The sequence below is a fragment of the Alligator sinensis genome, unplaced genomic scaffold, assembly GCF_000455745.1.
Source record: "Alligator sinensis unplaced genomic scaffold, ASM45574v1 scaffold2139_1, whole genome shotgun sequence".
In the NCBI taxonomy this organism is placed as follows: domain Eukaryota; kingdom Metazoa; phylum Chordata; order Crocodylia; family Alligatoridae; genus Alligator; species Alligator sinensis.
The window spans coordinates 32,187-41,351 of record NW_005843798.1 but is presented as its reverse complement, the minus strand read 5'-3'; the positions used below and the strand labels follow the sequence as shown (position 1 = coordinate 41,351).

At 53.7% G+C, this 9,165-nt stretch overlaps 1 pseudogene; it reads left to right on the top strand.

The window, feature by feature from the left end:
* The first annotated feature begins 1,328 nt into the window (after nt 1–1,328).
* LOC102382616 lies at nt 1,329–1,875 on the top strand (annotated as a pseudogene).
* Nucleotides 1,876–9,165: the final 7,290 nt, after the last annotated feature.

Below are 9,165 nucleotides of genomic sequence, written 5' to 3'. Positions count from 1 at the left end.
GGAAAGGGTGGGTGTAGCGCACAACAGACCCTGATGGCAGCAGAAAAGCTGGAATGGGGACACTAAGATTTGGCACCAAATGATCTGGCTTCATGGTCCAGGAGGGAGCAGGGAGAGGGCCAGGCTGAGAGGCTTTGGCCCTGGGGACCCGCTGCAAGCAAAAGCTGCGGAGCAGTGCAGGATTCATGACAAGCAGCCGCTCACTTGGTTGTAGTGCACAGGCAGTTTTCCATAGCAGTCAATGCAAATCCTCTGGTTAGAGGAGCTAGCCTGGTACATACAGCCGTTCGGTGGGGAGCCGCTTACAAACTTGCAGAGAGTGACAAAGTCAATGCAAATCCTCTGGTTAGAGGAGCTAGCTTGGTACATACAGCCGTTCGGTGGGGAGCCTCTTACAAACTTGCAGAGAGTGACAAAAGTCGTTCTTGCTATAGTAATATTTGGTTTTTGTTATGTATGTCCCAGCCTCAGTGCAGACCCTATTTATTGATAGTGAGTATGCATGGATGAAGGTGTTGTTACCCTTACAGGTGCCCAAGGTCATTCTCTGAGCTATCATCCTCTGATTGCAGTAGGCGTCATTATACGGTGGGCTAGTCAACGGGTCGACGTGCTGCCTCAGAAACTTCTGGTTTGGTGTTTCCCTGCTGTCCACGGCTGGCCAGGCTTTGCCAGGAGCACAATGGACAGGCAGACAGATCGACAATCATGTATAGAGTGTTTCCAGGAGCTTACACTCCTGCAGTACACCCCTCCCAGCATCCCTGCTGCTTTATGATGGTTTAGAAGCACAGGTTCCTTCCCAAATCCAGCACACTCTTAAAAATGGTGCATTGTAAAGGAAACCGGCTGTGCATTCCATTCAGTTAAAAAGTTCTTGGATGCACCAATGCATCCCCACAAATTTGACTTCTTTTTCTTTTATGGAGGAGGGGTGTGGAGAGAGGTTCAGAAGATCTGGGTGCATCTGAAATGCAACAGCAATTCATACTCAGAGCAATACAGTAGCTCCATCCACCCTGAACAAACCCATAGATAAGCCCCCATCACAGGGGGTACACCCCCACCCCACCCCTTCAAGGACCCCCAGCCCAAAGAGCTCACACCTGCACTTCCAAGGGATGAAGACGAGGGTACAGGGTCTGCCTCTGCACCAGAGGGCTCACCAGGCCCAAGGAAACCATCACCCTGCATTGAGTACTACCCCTGAAAGAACTTATACATGTCCTAGGAGCCACATGCAAATCCCTGCCCAGGGGCTTCTAGATAAATACAGCCTCTGGGCCCCAGAGACTCAGTCCCTGCCCAGTCCCCCTCCTTGCCCCCTCCTGCCTGCAGGGAAGTCTCTCCTGTCCCATGGCAATAGGGATGGAATTGCTTGGGCTTCTCCTGCTCCTGGTTTCTGCCCCCACCTGTGAGTGTCCATCCACTGAGTAGCGGGGGGAACTAGATACAGAGCCAAGAATAGTCTCCAGAGCTAATGGCTTCCTTGCCTTGTTTCCTGTTCTCAGGTGTCCTTGCTCAGGTGCAGCTGGTGGAGTCTGGTCCAGGGCTGGTGAAGCCCGGAGAAACCTTCACCCTGACCTGCGATGTGCGGGGCTCCTACACCACTGGTTACGACTGGAGCTGGTTCCGGAGGTCTCCCAGCAAAGGGCTGGAGTGGCTGGGATTGATACATCCGACTGCAGGGAACACGTACTATAGCCTGTCACTCCGAAGCCGAATCACCATCTCTGCAGACACTGCTAGACAACCATCTCGGCAGACACGCCTAGACCCCAGTTTCCCCTACAGCTGCGCTCCCTGACAGCAGCAGACACTGCCACATATTACTGCTCAATAGACAAAGCACAGAGGCACAGAACACAGCAGTAGCTGGACAAAAATAGGAAGCAGAATCTGAATAGATATGCAAGAGGTTTTACAGCCTCCTGCCTTGTCTTGACTCCCTGCTCAGCGGCAACCAGGCAGAAGCTGAGCCCAGATGTGCCCCAGACCCCCCCAGCCATGCCTGCCCTTCCAGTGTTGCCCACTGGAACCCTCTGACCCCGGGGAGAGTTCCCTAAGCTCTGGGCACATCACACCAACCCTCTGGGGAAAGGTCTGGGAGGGGAGAGTCCAGAAAGCCAGCACCCAGGAGCTGCAGCCACCAACCCCAGGGCAGCACTCACCAACAGTGACTGCCTAGAAATGGCCCCCATGGAAATTGTGTGGGGAGAAGCAGCACAGACCAGGTAACACCAAAACAAATGGAAACAGGAAAAAAAGTCAAAGAACAGACACATGAAACCCAGCAGGAGAATACTTTTCCTGACCTTACCCCACCTCCTACCAGGTCTGGGCCAGGCTCTCCCAAGAAGCCAGGCCCCTGCTGCGCTGGACTTCTCTCTCCACCTGCACTGACACCCAGGAGGTTCCCGAGAACAAGAGCCAAGGGGAAGCCTCTGCTTTTGGCATCACTCTGTTTCCTGCCCTGAGCGGTGATAACAAGGTGGGCACTCTACCCCTTGTTGGATTATACATCAATGTAACTAATGACCAGTGTGTACACAGCTGATACAGGGGTCCTACTAACAGCACAAACCAAAGTAGGCCTCACTGGAACTGAGCTAGGCCTGCCATATACAGCTTGCATGAAAGTAGCTCATTAGTCCTTATAAACATTTCACAAAGCCAACAGTGAAAGAGCAAATTAATGAGACCAGAACTGGACACCAAAGCATAGGTCAGAGTCACCTAGGACATCTCTGCTTGGGAGGTCACACAAATCTATGAGATTCAGGGAGTGGTGGACATCACCTGAGAGATGCTTCCTTTAGTACTCGCTCTGCTTTTCTCTAGTATTTATCTCAGGCTGCAAGTGGCACCTTCCATAGTCCTGAAGAGCATGCCATGCCCAAATTTGCCTGATATCTCTGTGGCAGGCCAGTAGGAGGCACTCCTGCATTGAGCCACCCATCTCACTGCGCCCGACCACCGTCCAGGCTCCAGGTGCCTCCCTGGGGTGCCTCCCGTCTGGCCGACCCCTTCCTGGAGCACACCCGCTAGCCTGGGGGCAGAGCTGCCACCACCCAGGGCTCTGGGCTGATTCTGGCTCTGCACACCCTGGGAAACACAGGCCTAGTAGCCCTCAAGGGTACTTGTTTCACTTCAAGAAGTTGGGATGCTTTCCTCAGTCAGAAGCACAAGTAGTGGTCTCCTTTAGTCAGCCGAACCAAGGGGACCCCAAGGCATAATCTAGACCCACTCCCAATAAGTCTCCTACAGCAGTCACAAAGGAGACCTTTATTGGTTGCAGAGGGTAGGGTTAGAATAGGGTACAGGGTAGAGCAATATCAGAGAAATCCCATACAGCAAACTCCTGTGGCTGGCGTAGCCTTTGATCTCGCATCTGAGTTACTGCAAGCTATATATCTAGTTGGATCTCAGGTAGCTTATTCACAGTTATCATCCAGAGACAGTTGGAGATTCCCTCTGGAGGCAGGCGGTTCCTTGTTCATGAGTTTTGAGAGAGAGAGCCAGTTTCAGATGGTCCAGCTCTTCTTTGTTCTTGAGTATCCCTCATGGCTGCTGCCCCTGTTTCCTCCTGGGCAGTCCTTAACTTATATAGCCCAGGTGACCTCACTTACCTGGTCCAATGGAGGCCAGCACCTGCTGGCTGTCAGCCAACCAATTTGAAATACATCACTAGTTGCCGGGCAGACTCTAGCCCACCAGGAAGGAAGCCCCTCACCCAGGTATGTGATGCCAGTCACGTAGGCAGAGGGAGCAGGTTTCCCCCCTCCTTCAGGAATGTATCCAGCTCGGGTTATCTGAAGAGGGAGGGTAAAGGTGTGTGTCCTCTGCTGGGCCCTTCCTAATCACAATTGTCACAGCGCAGAGTTTTTGGGGGAGAAACAAAGGTGGCTTTCTGCCACAATCTCTCCCAATTGCTTAGAGTCCCGGATCTGGTGCGAGACATGTGGGTGTAAGCCCCCTGTGTCCCCATGAGCCTGGGGACCCCAGCAATGACCCCAGGACCCCTGACAAGCCCTGGCCCGCCTGCAGGTAAGCAAGGGCCCGTGGAGGGAGAGACCTAGTCAGCTGGGAGTGGGCTAAGTGGGCCAAGGAGGGTCAAGCCCCCCACCGGCTCCTACTTAGCCCAGCCCCCCAGGGAGCCATGCGACCAGAGCCTCGCGAATAGGCTGCGCAAACAGGCGCGCTCTTGAGCCTGGCATGCAAGTTAGTGCAGGAGTTTGCGCAGGAGGGTCACCCGTGGCCCGTTCTGTGAGTCCACCAGGGTAGACAGTCCCAGCCGCAGTCAGCCCGCCAGCGGCATGACACGGATGGGCACACACCACATGCCTCAGGTCCTCTCAAGGCCTGTGACCCCCCTGGCGCCTCAGAGGCAGTCACCCAGACGGAGCCCGTGGTCCCAGGCTCCACGCGGACAGAGCCCCTAGCTCTCGGCTGCGGGGGCTTCCTGTCACTTTTTCAGGCTCTGGGGCCCGGGAGCATGGCCACCTCCCCTTGTGGGGTCTGCTCCCTACTGGGGTCTCTGGTGCACCAGTTGGAGGAGCTCCAGGCTGCAGTCCAGAGAGTGCATGCCATCAGGGACTGTGAGCAGGAGATCGAGTCCTACTGCCAAGCCCTTCTCCCCTGGGAGTTTGGGCTCCTATTTACCCATTTCCTCCATCTATCCCAGAGCTCTTTTTCCATGATTGAGGGAGGCGCAATAAAAGAGGCAGATAAGCCAAAGCCTTTCAGAAGGTGGATTGTCCAGAAATGAGAAGGTGGACACCTGGGGTCCCTCACGGGATTAGAGGTAGGATATGGCACAGCCGGCATCTTCCAGATTAGAGGTTTGCAGGTAAGGAAGCAGTGTGTTGTTCTAGGAAGGGAGTCACATTGTGAATCCTAACTCCTTTTGTCTAGGGAGAAAACTGGGAAGAGCTGCATTTCTAACAGATGTTGCTCCTGCCAGAAAAGACCTTCCTCCTGGTGGGTTCACAACTCCCCATCTAGCTGACAGGGGTCAGGGGAGCTGGGGTGCAAGAGAAGGGAGAAGAACAGGGAAAGGAGGCCAAGGAAGGTTTGAGTGTGAACAAGAGAGAAATGGAGGTGGGTGTTTGCAAAGCCACAGAACAAATCAAGAGGGAGGGGGCAGGAGGGTGGACCTGTGGCAGGCCTCATGGGTAGCTCTAGGCAGGGCTCCAGGAGATGGCTGTAGCAATGATGCAGATCCCAAGACCAGCTTGAATCTCGGCTCTGGCACCAGTTCCACACAGGGAAGAACTAGTGCTGCTGAGAACTGGTTCCCCTCTCTGCACATAGTGGCTTTTTGTCTGGTTTCATAGACATCAGGGCTGGAAGGGACCTCGGAAGATCATCGAGTCCAGCCCCCCGCCCAAAGGGCAGGAAGTCAGCTGGGGTCATAGGATCCCAGCAAGATAAGCATCCAGTTTCATCTTGAAGGTGTTCAATGAAGGCGCTTGAACCACCTCCGGTGGCAGGCTGTTCCAGACCTTGGGGGCTCGGACAGTAAAGAAGTTCTTCCTTATGTCCAGCCTGAAACGATCTTGAAGTAGTTTGTGACCATTCGACCTCGTCATCCCTTGGGGCGCTCTGGTGAACAAACGTTCCCCCAGATGCTGGTGGTCACCCCTGATAAACTTGTAGGTGGCCATCAGATCACCCCTGAGCCTGCGCTTTTTCAGGCTAAAGAGCCCCAGGGCTCTCAGCCTGTCATCGTAGGGTCTGCTTCCCTGACCTCTGATCATGCGCGTGGCTCTTCTCTGGACTCTCTCAAGCTTCTCCACATCCTTTTTGAATTGTGGAGCCCAAAACTGGACACAGTACTCCAGCTGCGGCCTCACTAAGGCCGAGTACAGGGGGAGAATGACGTCCCGGGATTTGCTTGAGAAGCATCTATGGATGCAAGCCAGCGTTTTGGTCGCTTTACTAGCCGCCGCATCGCATTGCAGGCTCATGTTCATCTTGTGGTCAATGATGACCCCCAAGTCTCTTTCTTCCATAGTGCTAGCCAACATAGCACTGCCGAGCCTATAAGGATGCTGCGGGTTTTTTTTCCCAAGGTGGAGAACCTTGCATTTATCGGCGTTGAACACCATCAGATTCTCGTCCGCCCACTTGCTGAGCCTGTCCAGGTCAGCCTGGATAACCTGCCTGTCTTCTGGTGTGGATGCTTTGCCCCAAAGTTTGGTGTCATCGGCGAACTTGGCCAGTTCTGATCGCTTCTGACTCCAGTGTCCACATCATTAATGAAGATGTTGAACAGTATGGGTCCAAGGACAGAGCCTTGGGGGACCCCACTGGTCACAGGACACCACGATGAGTGACTTCCATCGATTACTACCCTCTGGGTCCGACCCCGGAGCCAATTTTCCAGCCAGCGGATCGTGGAGGACCCAAGGCGACAATTGGCCAGTTTCTCCAAGAGGCGATCATGGGACACCAGATCGAAGGCTTTTTTGAAGTCAAGATATATGACATCAATCTCTTCTCCCTTGTCCAGGTGATAGGTCACCTGGTCGTAGAAGGAAATGAGATTGGTCAAGCAAGACCTACCCGCAACAAACCCGTGCTGGCTATCCCTTAAGATGTTGGCGTCGGCCAGTCCATTAAGGATGGCCTCTTTAATAAACTTTTCTAAGATCTTCCCCGGGATAGAAGTCAGGCTGATGGGCCTATAGTTAGCCGGATCCACTTTCCTCCCTTTCTTGAAGATAGGCACCACATTGGCCTTCTTCCAGTCTTCGGGCACTACACCAGAGCGCCAAGAGTTTTCAAAGATCCGTGCTAGAGGCCGGGCTATGATGCTCGCCAGCTCCTTGAGTACCCTGGGGTGAAGATTGTCAGGGCCGGCTGACTTGAAGGTATCCAGCTTCTCAAGATGTTCCTTCACAAAGTCAGCATTAAGGGAGGGCAGGGGATCACCCTCACCCGGACTTCCCGGCCCTGTAGCGGGCATGGGCGTCCCATGGGACTGATGAAAGACTGACGCAAAGTACCTATTTAATAGGTTAAAAGTATCCTCCTATTTTCTACTCTTCAGAAGAATAATAGTCCAAACCATCTCAAACCTCAAAGAAAAAATTGTGGTTGGTTTCAGTGTTGCTGGGAATCTGAGCATGTTCTGCCATGAATCTACTACTGATAGTTACAGCAGTGCTGGTATCCACTCAGAAAATGGTTTCTTTTCCCCCTCCAAACTGTGCAAGCATTTCTGGAAAACTAAAGTAGGCCTTTCTTTTTAGCCTCAGGAGATCTGCTAGGTCCCTGGAGAGCCAGGGGGGCTGCTGTGCCCTCTTGCTGCCTTTCCTCCGAGATGGAATAGACTTAGTTTGTGCATTGAGGATCGCTCCCTTGAGGAGCAACCACTCCTCTTGAACTCCCCTCTCCCTGTGGTCACGGTCCCTATAGTAGTAGTTTTTCCACTCTCTCCCTTCTCACCTTGTGTCAGTCCCCACTGGGCAACATTCCCACTGTCCAGCCTGCCTGATCCCTTCTCTACCCCAGCCTGCCTGGCCCTGGCTGATGGGGTCACCACGTCCTGTGACCTTCCACCCTAGGACCTCTTACACCCACTTGGGACCACATCCAAATCCCTTTCCGGGGGCTCCTGAGCTAACACAGCCACTAGGTTGTTCCCCGCTAGGGAAGGGAAGGCCTAGAGCCTTGAAGGCATTTGCCTTGACAATATCTAGCTTATAGGCACATTCCAAAACTCCTCTGGGTCTTTATCTGGTTCCCCAGGTTCCTAAACCCCTAGGCACTCAAACCCCTGTTAGTTACTACACAGATCTGTGTTGTGTTCAGTAAGTCCTACAAAAAGCCCTTTATAAAACAAGTACATGCAAATCATGTGACTCCGTCTCCTTCCTGAAGCCTGGAAGGTTCCTCATTAAACACCAGATCTGGCTGAGTGCTTCAGTGTCTCCCCAGACCTGCTCCCTCCTGTCTGCTGGGCATTGCCAGAATGACCATGAAACCAGCACTGGCTCTGCTGTCCCTACTGACAGTCACCGTGGGTAAGAGTGTACTGCCATGGGGGTCAGAGGGATGCAGATGCAGGGAGAGTGGGTCCGTTAGTTAATACCCTGTTCATTTCTCCATTAGGAGTCCTGTCCCAGGTCACACTGAAGGAGTCTGTCCCTGTGGTGGTGACGCCTGGACAGACCCTCAGCCTGACCTGCACCGTGTCCGGAGTCTCTCTCACTAGCTCCGATATGAACTGGATTCGGCAGGCAGCAGTGAAAAGGCTGGAGTGGGTTGGAGCTATATCCAGTGGGGGAGGCATCTACTATAACAGTGCTCTCCGAAGCCGCCTCAGCTTCAGCAGAGATGTCTCCAGCAGCCAAGTGCATCTGCACCTGACTGGGGTCCAGCCTGCAGACACAGCCCGGTATTACTGTGTCAGAGAGACACACAGTGAATGAAAACCCATGAGAGCCTGCACAAAAACCAGCACTGCGGGACCCGCCTGCCTGTGTGAGCAGCAGAGCCAGCAGCTGCCACCCCACACTCAGTCCTGTTAGATCACTTGATCCAGCCAGGGATTAAATCCAGGGAAGGGTCAAGAGTGACCAGTGGGTCATTATCTCTGGGAGATAAAATGGACCCCAGGTGTCCTGCCCTGTTCTCCATTGTGCCCCATTGGTCTGCCTGTCCATCTTGCAGGAACACAAGGGAAAGGCTCCCCAACTTGGCACCCAGGACTCAACCTGCAACGAGACTGCTGTGCTGTTACAGGACTAGGGACACAGCTTGGATGCACTGTCCTGTTCCAGGATCTATAGGCCTCACTGCACTGGCTGATATTTAGACAGTGTGGCAGTCTGCTCCCCCTCCCAGGCACTGCAGAGAGAAGTGTTGTGTGCACACACTCACATGCACACACCCACACATACACAGTAGTAATGATCATGATCACGTGTGCACACACATTCGCGCGCACACCCCTCCCAATCTACCCTGCCCTGCCGTGCTTGGCCCTGGTGTACTCTGTGCAATCCCAGCCCAGCTCAGCTCTCTGCTCAAGTAGCTGCCCCAGGGCACTCAGGACCAGTGCCCCCAGGAGCTGAGCTTTCATCCTGGACTATGGGCTCTGCTCAGAGGATCTGAGTACCTGGGGAGGCTGTGGTAGACAACAGGGACTGGGGAGTT